The 14,511-nt window shown below is 33.5% G+C and overlaps 1 protein-coding gene across 2 annotated transcripts in view; it reads right to left on the bottom strand.

The window, feature by feature from the left end:
- LOC145671053 (5-hydroxytryptamine receptor-like) overlaps positions 1–14,511 on the bottom strand; it is a 1,055,419-nt gene that overhangs the window by 569,926 nt on the left and 470,982 nt on the right. For both annotated transcript variants that reach the window (XM_081739738.1, XM_081739739.1), the window contains one exon: positions 6,133–6,249. The gene's annotated coding sequence lies outside the window, so the exon portion shown is untranslated. The remainder of the gene's footprint in view (positions 1–6,132; positions 6,250–14,511) is intronic.

Here is a 14,511-nt window from a genome sequence, read left to right as displayed (position 1 = left end):
GAAACTATAGCTTTGGTTGCTCCACTTAGACCAAACTGACATGAGACAACTTTTCAAAGAAATTTATTGTCGATATTGGCCTTAATATATGGGTAAAAGAGGCACGTTAAGAGACATATTAAAAGGAAAGACTGTACTTGTGGCTCTTTGTCTGCGACTACGCTTGTCTTCTAATAGCTTGTATATCAAATATCTTAATTAAGACTGAAATATATTACTACGATTCTTATGGGCGTCGACAGGACTTATATTTTGTCCAACTATTAAAAATTATTTAAAACTTTCATAACTATTTTAATCAATCATTGCATTCGATGAACCTTCATGCTTCGATGGTTATTCAATAGTATGAAGTTCTTTTTAACGTGATAACTCGATAACTGTTCATGATACACTAAACTGTTTTTTCTTTTTTTTCTTTTCGTTCTTTTACCTTTCGCCAGTCTTTTTAGTGATAGTCTACTGTAAGTTTCTCTCATTTTTTTAAAAAAAAAGCCCTCTCTACCCAACTTTTACTGTCTCTTTGCCTCCATTGACTTGAAAATACAGCTTCTGGACATTATTTCCGCTGTCACTTTATCCCAAAAGCGGATTTTCGGGTCACCTAACATTTTGTATTCCGGTATCAGAGACTTCAATCTAGCAGAGAAGTTGGAAAGAGATATCAGTGAAACACAAAAGTTTCCAGTAGTGGTAATCTTCCTATTCAATTGTGGACTCTCTAATACCCTTATTAATGTTTCTGATGAGCCAGCTGTATTCTATCTTTGTCACTTGTTTAAAGCAGTACCTTTTTGGTAATTATCTCTAAAATGGGTTAAACTTCTGCATATTTAATCCAAAACCTACTTTGAAGTTAAAGCGCTTTTCTTCTTCCATTTATATCTACATGATGGTTTTGAAAGTTTGTAATTACAGAGTGAGCAAAAAGAGATAGATGCAGATCTATTATGCAGTCGATTATAACTTTAATATTAATACGTAACGGGTCAATCGCGTCATGTGGTCCTTCACTCCTATAAATTCCACTTCCAAGGAATATTATGTGACTTTGTTTTAATTTCAAAGATTATATGTGACTTTTGTTTTGTTTGTTTTGACAAATACTGTGTGATTTATTGTTTAATGTATTTTTCTATTACCGAATGAGTTAGCCTTATCTATGTGGTTAGCGCACGCGTCTTGCGTGGAGAAGATCCGGGTTCCATTCCTAACGGAGCTCATGTACTTTGGATTAAACGAAATTATGGTGTAGGTACATGTCTCATATAACCTCACTGCTAAAAGAGATGCTAAACTATAACCCATCCATTATTTCATTTCCCACAAAATATATTATGTATTTCATTACACACTGTAATGTATTTAAAGACCAGCAATATACTGGAAAATATTGACACATTGTAGGCGTTTCAAGTAATATTTAAACAAAAGTTAATTAACGTTACGTAATCAGATGTGGTAAGTTTAATTATGATAAAAACAATATCAACGATGCTTTACTGGATTGTGTGTTTTAAGTTTCTGTTAGAATTGCTACCTTTTGCTAAACCTAAAACGGAACACACTTATCGAACATGTGTAGAATGTCGATACTCCAATTTGTATATGCAACAAATTATTAAGAATAGTTGAAAGAATATGTCCATTCATAAATGAAGATTTTAATGAATTCTAAACAAAATCCACACAAAACAGAAAACTCATATCGTCAGCTGATTGGCAGTTAGTTGAAAAGATGTTATAAACCATTGAACTGGTAAAAGCCTAACATCAATAGCGGTGAATTCTCTTCTGCAATACGAACATTTTTTAGTGATAGAGTCATATCAATATACCAGTGATAGAGTCATATCGATTCACATATCATATATCATAAGTCAAAATTTACAAATACTACAATGAATTTTCAACGAATATTTTTTAAAGTGTTTTGAAGATTTTGTCGTCTCATCATGTAATGTGTTCCTCTTGGGTATAATTCGGAACGCTGAAAATGTTCTTAAAATTCGAGGTATCACAGCTAGTTGGGGAGAGTGGTAAAGTCTACTTCCTGTAACGTGGATTTCTATCCCATCGTATTATCATCAAATTATATGGTATGAAGTCTAGCGAAATCAACTCGATTAGCATAAGTACTAAATTTGTAAAATTAGGTGTTAAATGCGGATCTTGTATTTCATATCTTCGACGCACATAACTACAGTAGCAATGCATTACAACTATTGACAGCAATCACATTAACAAAGTAGATCATAAATCTTATGACTCGAAGGCTACAGGTGGAAAGGAAATATATGCGAGGAATATTTCATATTCATGACATCATACCTTAACATAATATGTTATGCAAATGTGTGAATTAGAAATATTTTATAACATATTAAATACGATGAATAAATATAAACAAAGGGTATACTACTGCATGTTTTCAAGTCATTGTCTATATAGCGTTTGAATTATCTTACTGTTTAAATTTTCTTCTATTTACATTACATATGACTTAAGAGCTTCCTCTTGAAATTACCTGGATTACTATCGAATTATTTTGTTATCTGAATCTACATATATTTTGGGTGAGCTTACATTTACAACAACTTGGTATTTCTGAAACAATTTCTGAGAGAAAAATAAACTGAAACCTAAACGTTCTTTGAAGATTTTATTTCTAGATCTCGTGATGGTATCAAACACGATTCTCTTTCAGAATCTAATCTGCGATGAACAAGTAGTATTTAACAATTTCTGACCATCAGTTAAACCAAATACAGGTAATAGACCGTTTCAAAATGACAACCCTACATTTTGGCCAGAATGTCGCCAGATGTGGCCCTAATTATGGCATTCATAAATTATAGATGAAGTAAACGACGAATTCTCCGTCTCGTTACGAAGTTGGTTATAACTTTACTGTGGAGAATACTTTTAATGAAGTTAGGATTTAACATGAATTAAGTACAAAGAGAACAAATATACAAAAGATTCCACAGCTAATAAAACCCCAGACATTAGAAAGAAATAAGATAACACTGCACTATGAAAGGAAGTTACTATATAATGGCCTGTGCACGAAACTAAATAACAAGCAGAATATTTTCTTATCTAAGGAAAATTCTGCCAATGACGATAAAGAAGGTATATGTGAGAACGTAAAAATAGAAAACTCCGAAGCCACAGTCATGAACCTAAATAGAAAGTCAACGTAACCTGACAGAAAGATGATCACAGCAGGAAATACTTTAAATATGATAAAGTTGGTAATATGAAGATATAAGGAAAATATAATCTTGAAGATTATGACGATAGGACAATATCAAAATATGAATCTGGAAAGGGAAATATACTCATATATCCAAAGAAAAAAAAGCGGAACAAAACCAAAGAATAGGCAAATCAATTATGGTATCAACAGGTGATGGAATCGATAATTGATATTGAGCAGATATGAAATATATGTCATTGTAAGGTAAGAAAGAAATGAAAAACAGACAAAACTGAGGAAACTAAAGTGCCAAATCAGATACAATAGTCACAGAAAAACAAAAATATAACAATAATAATAAGCATTGAAACGTAAGAACAAAATAATTTCGGAGACATGAAGAAAAATGAATTCCTGGAGTCACTGACAAACAAAAAACAGAGAAATTAGAAGTAATACGTTGTGGGCACTGGGTGAAGAAGATAAACCGATGAAATCAAGGTATCGTAAGAAGAGGTCGAAAATGTTAACAGAAGTTCAGAAATGCCTAAAGATGGAGAAAAAATCTTTAAAAAAAGAACAGGAAAACATATCACAGGAAAAACAAGAAAGGAAAAGGAATTGGAAGAAATTAGACGAAAGGAATGCAATATGAGAAGGAAAAGAAGGCAAGAAAGTGGAAAGTGCTACAATAGGAGTCTTGAAAAACGTAGAAGAAGGAACAATGCATAAACATCCAGGATGAGTAACAACAAAATAAGTCCGAGCAGGTGGATCCAAAACGAGTGTAAGAAAGATGAAACCGAAGTTGGGAAGTGACCAAGATTGTGAGTAGCAGAGTTAGGTAAGTTTGCGTTTGTGTCCATGTTTTATGTCGGCTAGTTCGTAAAAACTTGTAAAGAAAATTTGAGGAACATATACCCAAGAGAAATAATGCAATGCAATGCTCACATACTGAAGGAATCTGAGGAACCCAAAATATTCAATATAAATTTTCTGATGTAAAAAAGTTTTATTTTTCTGACCTACACCAGGAACACTAACAGACCAGTAGTTATAAGTGTTTATTACTCCCAAACATTCGACTGGGGATATTGTATATTTTTATTTTAGTTCAACGATTATTGTTGTTCAATGTTCGTTGTGTCTGAACATTACCATCTGATTTACTGTTTTATGTGTTATTTGGAAGAAACAATATGTTCAGTATTTCATTACCCACTATGACTGTTTCAATATATTGTGTGTTATCATTTTAGAACTAACCAAAATGACCACTGTACATAAATCCCTATTATCCTATTAACATTATCATCCATAGAAAGAAATATAGTTATTTTGCAAGATTTGTACTTTAAAATTACAACAAAAAATAGAATCTTATTATAGTAGATAATAAACCACCAAGTAATTGTAAGCACTTCAGTTAACAGCTAACATTTAAACCAAAAGTTGGTTAAATTCATTTAAATAGAAAATTATAATTTTGAATTTACGATATCAAGGATGACGTTCTAAATCTTGCTGAGTCCCCGTAAAGCAATTTTTATACTTCTCTGAAAAAAAATCTTATTGTTGACCTCTACTCGTACAAAGTCTAGCCATATAACATGTATGCTATTACTGTTTATTGTTTGATACGCGAAAGTTTGAATTTTAAACGTATTTATGTGATACCATATCATTATTGAATATCTATATACAATTAAATATATTGTGGCAACAGACGTCAATGGACTGTTATAGTGTACATAAAGTACATAAAGTTCAATGTTCAAAAATTAGAAGTTACATTAACTGATATGTTTCAGGTATTTTATGACATCGTGATCCCAGCACTACGACATAATACAAGAATATGCACAGCTACTTCAAAAAGATTGATCGTATTGATTAGGCTGTTTTGATTTGAAAATTCTCTCAGTTCAATTTTAGGTATCTTTGGAAACAGTAAACCAAAGATGTCAGGTTCGAGCCCCAGAGCTTACGTTGAATGAACAATTCAACTTAAGCTACAATTGCATTACTATTTAGCAATATTCAGTTAATATTAATATTATTACATGTATATTTCCTGCATCACATAATAAATTACAATTCTTTACTCGTCACGCACACGTATGTATATGGTGAGAAAAACATAAAAGAGTGGGAAATGAGAATTTACTTTTACATTTTGGTACACCTAGAGTTGTCCTTCCCTCTCCGTCTCTATTTTACATATATATATATATATTAATATTATAACCAAATACAAACACAGAGAAACAGTAACTAAAGAGAGAGAGAGACAAAAGCAAAAAAAATCTAATAAGAAAAAGTGTGAAAAAGGTGAAGATCAATAGATTAACAATGAAACAATTTCATTGATGTATTACAATAACGTACACACTTATTAATCTCTCGATTGTCAAATGATGTATGAGCATGGTTATGATACAAGTACAATTTTAAAAAAATCGTAGCTTAGCTGAAGGACCTTAAAAATACCCTCCACAAACTCAGTACTCTGGAACGGAAAATAATTATATTGCGTTTGCCTTTGTAAGTTCCTGGTTTATAACGCTCAGATAGGATATATTCCAGAAATTCAGAATAAATTTGACTTATAGCGTTATGTAGAAAGGGTATAGATGGTGCACTTATTTCTGGGGAATACTTATTTTTTGCATACGTAATGCTCGAGAAGAAAGCATAAAGCTAAGAAAAAGAAAGCCGAACGTGTTACAAAGCGTGGTATTAGTTAATTTAAAAAGTTGATAGAATACACACAGCTACTGAATTATACAAGAATTTTCAAATACACCTTTAATTTTCTTCCGTTCTGTTATAAGTTATCAATTTGTAACCACTAATAGATAGTCCTATTGAAATAGACATAGTGTTTGTCATAAATAAAATTCCATCTAATTAATTATTTGTTTACTTACCTTCAATCAAACTTCAGAATAATTATGCTCTTCCAATGAAACCAGAAACATGTCGAACTGTCCATTCTTGAGCCACATTTTTCCTTCAGATGACAACTTATGATTTGATCCAAATTCCTGTAATAAAAGTAAAGAGATATAGAAGAACAAGAAAAAACTAAGTGTGAAGAAAATAATTTATTATAACTTTAAAGTCATATATAGCGTACAGATACATACTTCTATAAGCAAAATATCAGCCATTAACAGCACCACAGAAACTCTTTTAACTAAAGAGATCACATTAGATCACATTGTTATTCTTAAACCAAAACTGCTCACTAAGAAAAGCCAGAAAAAATAATTTCCAAGAGAGGAAAAAAATGTTGAAATAGAAATAACACGAATTATTTAGCTCCTGTTACTCTTGCACTTATTTCTTACCTATTCCGGGAAGACTTTTCTAAAATTATTCATATTTTAATAAGTTAAAGATCCTTCTAGAGAACATTTTTATCTTTACCTTTTGTGATTTAAAACCATTGTGCAAACTTCAAAATTATAAATTATACACCAAATATAGTAGTTATTTAAGAAATAGAAAAAGCTTCTGGATTCCAAAAGTTTTCTCACATGGACCTGGAGATGAGTGCAAAGAGACAACGGAAAAAAATCCCACTCAAAAAGTCCTACAGTGGTGTGGGAGCTAAATCGCTACTACTCACAGAAAATTATTAAAATTTTGTAGGTTTAAATTAAATTCTCAAAGCATTATTTTTGAGATTAAATGACTCCAACTACAGTATGTCATTCAGCGTAGTGATGTCGGAAGCATTTAAAGAATGAGAGGTTAATAATACGTAGGTAGATCAGAAGCATGTGAACAAAAGAGATTCCTCCTACGTATGTATATCGCTGCTCAGTGGTTGAGCCACTGTGCTACTAGGTAAGCAATTTTCGTAATCATTCATGTAATCAGATTATACTTAACTTAGTCTCTTTTTTTAAGATTTCAAACATAGGCTTCTTTTCCTTAAATTGAAGCAGGCTAAGGATAAAATGCTCGTAAAGATAATTATATCCTCCAATTGAATTTTATGCAAGTTCAAGATGTGATAATAAAACAACTTCTGACTACAACTTTCGTAAAAAGTATTCAAGTTTGATTAAACATGTCATATAGCTTTGAAGCTTTTCACTTCTCTCTACCCGTTTGAGTTGTAATCGATCAAAACAAAAAGAGAATTAACCTATCCTATGTTTCTAAAATAAGACGTTCTACGATAAGCCACGTAAAATAATAATAATTCCATATATTTGTTTCAAACAAACTGGTTCGTATTTCTTGACACCAAAAACAATCAAGGGCAAAATATGAATTTAATCGTCCCGTAAAGAAACGTGGGACGTTTCTCGCTCGAACTTTACGAAAATCATCCGATGTTCATGAAACAAAGATTGGTTTCCTCCGAACTTCCTAATTCTGTGTGTGTTGCTCTTAGTTGAAATCGATCAAGGATAAATTAATTGTCATCCAAAGCTTTAATATGGCGTTTCAGGAGTTTTCAAGAAAAAAAGTAAAAAAAAAAAAATGGAAAGAAAACAATAAAATTCAATGTTGAACAAATATCATATATATTTCCCTTGAAATTTAGGAATAGCTCTTTTGCTTTGGGAAAAAATAAGCAGAGCTGAAGTTCAAACATTTTCGCAAAATGTTAAATAAAATGTTTGTTTCTACTCAATGCTTCCTTCACGGTACATACTACCGGAACCTTTTCTTCAATTTTATCAATGACATTAATTTTCTCTAGCCGCTTTCTGAGGTACTTGCATTACTAAATTTCATTTATATATTTGCAAGGCCCATGTGTCCGACCATCCGCCCATCAAAGAAGTACTTGATGGATCAGCAGCAAGATACGAAGGTAAAAAAGATCAGAATCGATTTTGTTCAGGAAGCGCTATTTCTGCAGAAAGGGGTAGAAATTAAAAACCCTCAGTTTTTACGTAGATCACTATTAGAGGAGAAACAGTGATAGATAGCAAGAAGTGGTTTTCTGGAATTGATTAAGCGTCCCAAGAATAAATTTCAACTTTGTTTTCAACTTTCAACTAAAATCGTAAATGATAACAATATCTAAAATCCTCGATTTCAGTATTATTTTACTTAAGGAGAAAACGTTGAGATAGTGAGTAGCATTGTTTTGGAATCAAGTGTTTTAAGAATAGGTACCATTTCCTTTCTTAGCCCTTCATTCAAACTAGAAGTGGCAGGAATCAATACTTCCGGTTTTAATGTTGATCACCATTAAATAAAAATTATAGTATATAGCGTGAAGAGCTTTTCTGTAATCAATTAAACGTCCCAAGTATATATTACATCTCAACTCTAGTCGCCGTACTAGAACCAAAATAGCACAAATCAAACACTCCTGTTTTTAACATTCGTCGTTATAGAGTAGAACTAGTGAAAGAACGAAGAAGGGGACTTTTCAGTCAATTAAGTATACCAAGAAAAATCTTCTTCTCTCTCTCTCTCTCTCTCTTTTTTTTTACCCTAATCTCTCTACTAATAATGAGCACTTCCGCCTTCAAGTGGTATACACGTAAGACTACGTTGATCTTTTTTTTTAATTTCGCATTTATGAAATTTTTATTTTTTCAATTTAAATTGATTTGGAAAGTAAAAGTACATTGTATGTATTAAAAAGATAGTATGAACAATACTTTGTAACACCTGCTAATTTTTCCACCTGTTTAAATTTTGATGCTTGGTTTCGCAGCAGCTAAAATACCATTTAAATGAAAAAGATACAGTTTGTAGTTTCTCTCAGTATATTTTTGTAGAAAAATAGCGCCGGAATATTGTTTCAAGTAATGTGCACTTCGGCCACAAAAACAAATTCTTTCAACAAATGTACAATGGTACTCTCTCTAATGAACATTATTGAGCTCCATCCAAGCCATTGCAACATCTATGGACAAATTGTACGTACACCGATCTTCATCAGGATAGTAGGACTGATTAACCCCAGCAAACATATCGACAAATCACCTCTCTACAGGAGTCATTCTGCTGTTGATACCAAGAGTACTAAACGATCTGGAGACGACGGGACTATATTAGATGATATGTTAAAAGTATGGAATTTTATGTCATAACTAATTCACAGTTAGTACCGGCACTGTTTTTACCAGAAAAAATCACTTCTATTGTACAAGAGCTTTTTATTTCATTTTTCATTAAGACACCTGAGGAGAACTACGTAAGCTGCGAGACGTGGACAAAACAGATTGGACGTCCACTATCTCATACCGATGGACAGAATCCGACGTTGTGGAATAATTGCGGAATAGCAAAGGTAAAAAGAATTACCAAATGCAATCTAAACTACAGTCAAGTGTGAATTACATATTGTAATCCGATTTATCCAGGCGTCTGTTAAGTTCTCTGAATGTCCAATATCAGACAATTCAGAAATCATAATTCCTGCTTTCCATCAGATGGACTACATGATTCATCGTTCATCGTGGTCTTCTAATGCCATATATTTCCACCTTTAGGCACTCTCATCGTGTACCTCAAGTACTTCTTTAAACTCTCTGCATCACTTGTGTACAAAGATATCATTTTTATATTGTAATATCCTGTGTGATGTTGTAAACAAACAATTCCACGCATCAGTGTTTACAAATACCACCACGTGGTTCGACATGAGGATCTTCACCAGAGGGACCTATAATGACATGCAGACGACTGCTTTTGGCCCCTCCCACGGAGCAGAAGACGACATCGGAGCAGCAGCACTACCGCTACCCAAAGGACCCTATAAATTGGATGGACGAAGGCAACTCGATACCAGTTTTCTGGTGACCCTCCTCTTAGCCTGCTTCGGGGCTCTGTTGGAGATCCTGTCTGCGATCTTACGGTCAAAGACCACCTATAACTCATCTTGATTCTAGACAGATCAATTTGTATAGTATTTGGTGAAAATACTTTTATAGAGGAAACTTTTTATAATAAAAACTGGTAGTGGGAGTCGATTCCGGACGCTCTTTTTATTAACTGCTCTACCCAAAGATCCTATATGAGACAAAGTTTTACAATATATATGTGACACAGTTTTTACTAATTTGACTATGAATTGCAGCTGTCTTCTGCCTTTTCACTTGAAACAATTTGATTAGGTCACATAGTTTACACTGGTCGGGCGCTTCCATTACACTAGATATATTTTTGCGCTAGCTGCTTTACAATGAGTTAATAACGGAGGCAGTATATAGAGATAGAGATTGGTTGATGTCGAATAAACGCCTCTGTCTTGTTTCGTTATTTCATATAATTTTTCTCTGATGGCCTAATTTAGGTTGGACAAAAGTATCCCTTAACTATTTCCGAAACCATTATCTTAGATACAGACTGTTTTCTTATTGCATTAAGCATGTTTAACTCGTGGAAGATCTTACAGAATTATGAAGAAACCTGCGTCATCTTTTCGACTTTACAGCTGAAGGTGGAAGTATGGAATTATTTATACATTGATTCATTTTTCGTGGTTTTTATATTGAGACTATTTGGAAAATTATACAACTAATTCTAAAGTAAAAAATAAGCTTCTGTTAAATAAAATTAACAATATTTAAGTAACAATATTGTTAAAGAAGTTCAAACTAGGTGAAATGGCAAGTGGTAGAAAATACCAAATTGATGATGAAGAAGAAAGTTAGCATTAGGGTAATTTTTCTTATAATGTTCGTTGGGTGTCAACGTCATTTGAAACTTTGCATCCTTCTAGCGTGAATATATATTTTGAAAGTCGATCACTCACTGCTGTGTGGTATGTAGTGGCATTTGCTGCCATTGTGAATAAAAAAAGAAAGCAGTAACCAATCAGACATCAGTTGAAAGAAAGAAAGAAAGAAAGAAAGAAAGAAAGAAAGCAAGAAAGAAAGAAGTGTAGACGTGGTAGCCGTATAGCAGTGGGAAAAGTATACAGATTTTCATCGCTGTAAACGACGTAAGGGTTCTGTTTCTATAACATTAAGTTTTAAGCGTTTCTAATGGTATATGTCAATGGCAAGATTATTACGTAAGAGTAGGGCATATACAATGTGTGCATTATTACTGTTTTAGGTTAAGAAAGGCAGGTCGAAACTCAAGTCTTGTTCCAGAAAATAACGCTCCCAATGTGTCAGGAAATAACGCCATTCCATTTCATTGCAAATACAAAATAATACTTGTGTTGAAAATGTATTTTTTGTATGTCAAACTGGCTCTAAATTGTGAAAGACTCATCGTTTGGGCATTCTCTTTTCTAGATGAAAATAAAATGATAAAATATGCGACCAGATGATCTGAAAGTCATTTACGTCAATGTCTGATACTATCCAGCAGGGTACAAAAGTCGCATGTGCTTCATGTTCTTTTGACATTTTCTTCAAAAGTTTGAGAAGTTCCTTGAAACGAAAGCACCTAAAACCGTAGGAATACATGATAGGAGTTCTGGTTTGTCTCGGGTACTCAAAATAAAACTAGAAGACAGAAAAAATTCGTTTACATAGATTTAGATTTCATTTAACCATAAAAGATACGTGAGAATATGTCAAGAAGACACTACAAAAACACATTTCGTAGTGGTACAGCTCAAAAATACTAATTTTATGCGTTTATGGTAAGACATCGGAACATGGCTTCAGAAAGGTGTAAAATTGAGCTATGGAAGACTTGTGCGATTCAACAACAGTAAATGACTTTAACAATGTATTAGATAATACACTTGTTGTTTTTAACTTAGAGAGCTAATATAATAATAATTAACTGCGATAACAGAGAGCTAATTTAGAATGCAGACGAAACTATAATGTAACTAAAGTACGACAACAACCAACATAAAATCTTTCACAGAAAGGCAGTAAATGAATACGTAATGACACATAAGAGAAAAAGACGAGACTGTGAGTATAGTTCAGTGCAACAATACGTCGGATTTAAATTGGTTCCAATAGTTTTGTATAAGGGAAGTAAGGAAAGAAAGATATTCTGATGATCTTTCTCCAAGTAGAACCCTCGTAGTGAGCTTGTTATCGCGTTAGCAGCAAAGTGATACATGAAAGCAAGAGTAACCTATACCAACACTTACAGACACATGTTCCATTTTCACATGTGCCTCAATACCAGCAATTGGTCACTTTATCCACAGGTTGCTATCGATACCTAAAACAACTAGAAGACACTGACGCAAATACTCGGGACATGAGGGCTCATGTGCCCCCAATCTTGGAACTGGGGGACTGTCCCCCAATAATCCTATTTGATTTTTTTAAACAAAAAAATGTGATGATTTGTGTCCGCCTGCCACAAAGGAAAGTGAGATGAAATTGGTGTCCACAGGTTCACTTCAAATCAGATTCATCTACCGTAATATGAGTCTGATTACCTCTACCACAGAATAAGCCTCAAATCTGCCCGGCTGCCAATGTTGGAGACAAGTCTGCGCCCATGTCTTCCCCTGATTCTCCACAACATTGTTTTTAACTTCATAATATTTTGAACATGGCTTAAAATATATGGAAACGATCTTACCCATCTACCCGCCCCCAATGTTGAAGACAGATTTGCGCCGATGCTAGAAGATCTGTCCTTCGTCTTTCTCTGAATTCCCAATGGAGTATTGATAAGCATGTCATACTTCCAACATCTGCCGTTTTCATACTTGTCACCACAGAGAAGAGGAAATCGTGAACAAAGAACCCAATCGATAGATATTTGTTCTGCGAGGACTGTGAGGGATATTACTGTTATCTTAGAAATCGCAATAATTGGATTTTGTGCAATTGGATTTTATGCTTGCATTCCTGATACCAGTTTGCAATCTCAGACAAGTGTTCTCAATTTTTTATAATATCCAGCCAGATAACATATTAGCAAGAACGTTAACCTTCCATTTTTTATGAGAATACGAGACACCTTCGATCCCCCTGCTTAAACTTTCCAACAAAATTCAATGAAGTAGCTTTGGTTCTGAACAACAATACATATAATACTAGCTGCAGCTACATTTCTCTCTTCGTTCCCTATAATTAATTGTACGTAATAAAGATATTTACACTCCAATTACAAAAGAATCTTCTTAAAAACGTAAGATGACATCATATATGAACGCTTTACGGGAAAACAATATGTAAAAAATCTTTTTATTGAAATCAGTGATACAATCTACATTCAATATTCTTCCCTCCCGCGTTTTGCAATATTTATTTAGATTGTTGTATTTGCCGAAATTACGTTTGCTAGTTTAACCTGATAAAGAGATTTTTCTCCTTGCATAGTGTGTAATTGTCAGGACCGGATTTACATGTTTCTAAGCCCTAGACCAAAGCACAATTCTAGCCCTAACTAAAAATGATTATTTATAATTTATGTTAACTTATCTAATGTCTTGCTGGAGAAAAAGTCACTCATCTTCACTGTGCTTGTAGATGCATAAGCATGCGAAGCCATCTTATAATTGCTTGTTGTTTGGTGTTGGGGTATGTCCGAGTTTGCACCAGGTGCAGTGGAAAAAGTAGTATTGTAAATTTTGCAGTAAGTTTCATAGTTGAACTTCGTTGCTTTCAGAAACAGGTACTTCTCCCTCAAATTGGAAGAAAACGTGCACGTCAGTTTAGGCATTTTTATTGATACAAAATTGGAACACTTTTGTAATGTATTATCACTTGTAATGTATTATCAGCGACAGCTCAGCTCATGCACTTTATCAAGAATTGCAGATCCCCTTGATTGCTGACGGATAATTGTAACTCTCCGCTGCGAGTTTATTGGCTTGCTCGCTATCAAATAGGATAGGGTGATGTGATAACTTACTCGAAGCTGTTACATGTTACAATTTATTGTTCATTCACTAATTACAGAATTCCTAGTCAAAGTCATAATTTTTGATTTTTTATTTTTCGAATAAACTGATATTGATAGCAGAAATGAGACGAAAGTAAAATATGGGACATTAAATTTACGGGGACGATGGACAATCGGGCCCGAAATCGGGACTCTCCCGTATTTTACGGGACATATGGCAGGCTTACAAGAACGTTGTTTAGTCGCTATTAGAAATTGTACCTACTTAACACAATAACACCCTCCACTGTAGTCAAGAACGCAATTGTGTTATTTCCCGACATGTCTGGTTATAACGTCTTCTCGCATTCACTCGAATTTCTGGCGCATTCTTGTCGTTCGTGCGTACGTACAGCTAGAGAGTGAGGTGGAAAATTTTTCGCGGAAAATTTTCCATTTCGGAAAATTTTCCGCTATATTTTTCCGGAAAATTTTCAGTTCTAAAAAAATATCGGTAATCAAGTAGCAATTCCTCAGTATTCATAAAATTGGTTGAATTCATG

Source organism: Thermobia domestica, chromosome 15, assembly GCF_964235325.1.
Source record: "Thermobia domestica chromosome 15, izTheDome1.hap1.1, whole genome shotgun sequence".
In the NCBI taxonomy this organism is placed as follows: Eukaryota; Metazoa; Arthropoda; class Insecta; order Zygentoma; family Lepismatidae; genus Thermobia; species Thermobia domestica.
This window is presented reverse-complemented; position numbering and strand designations above follow the sequence as displayed.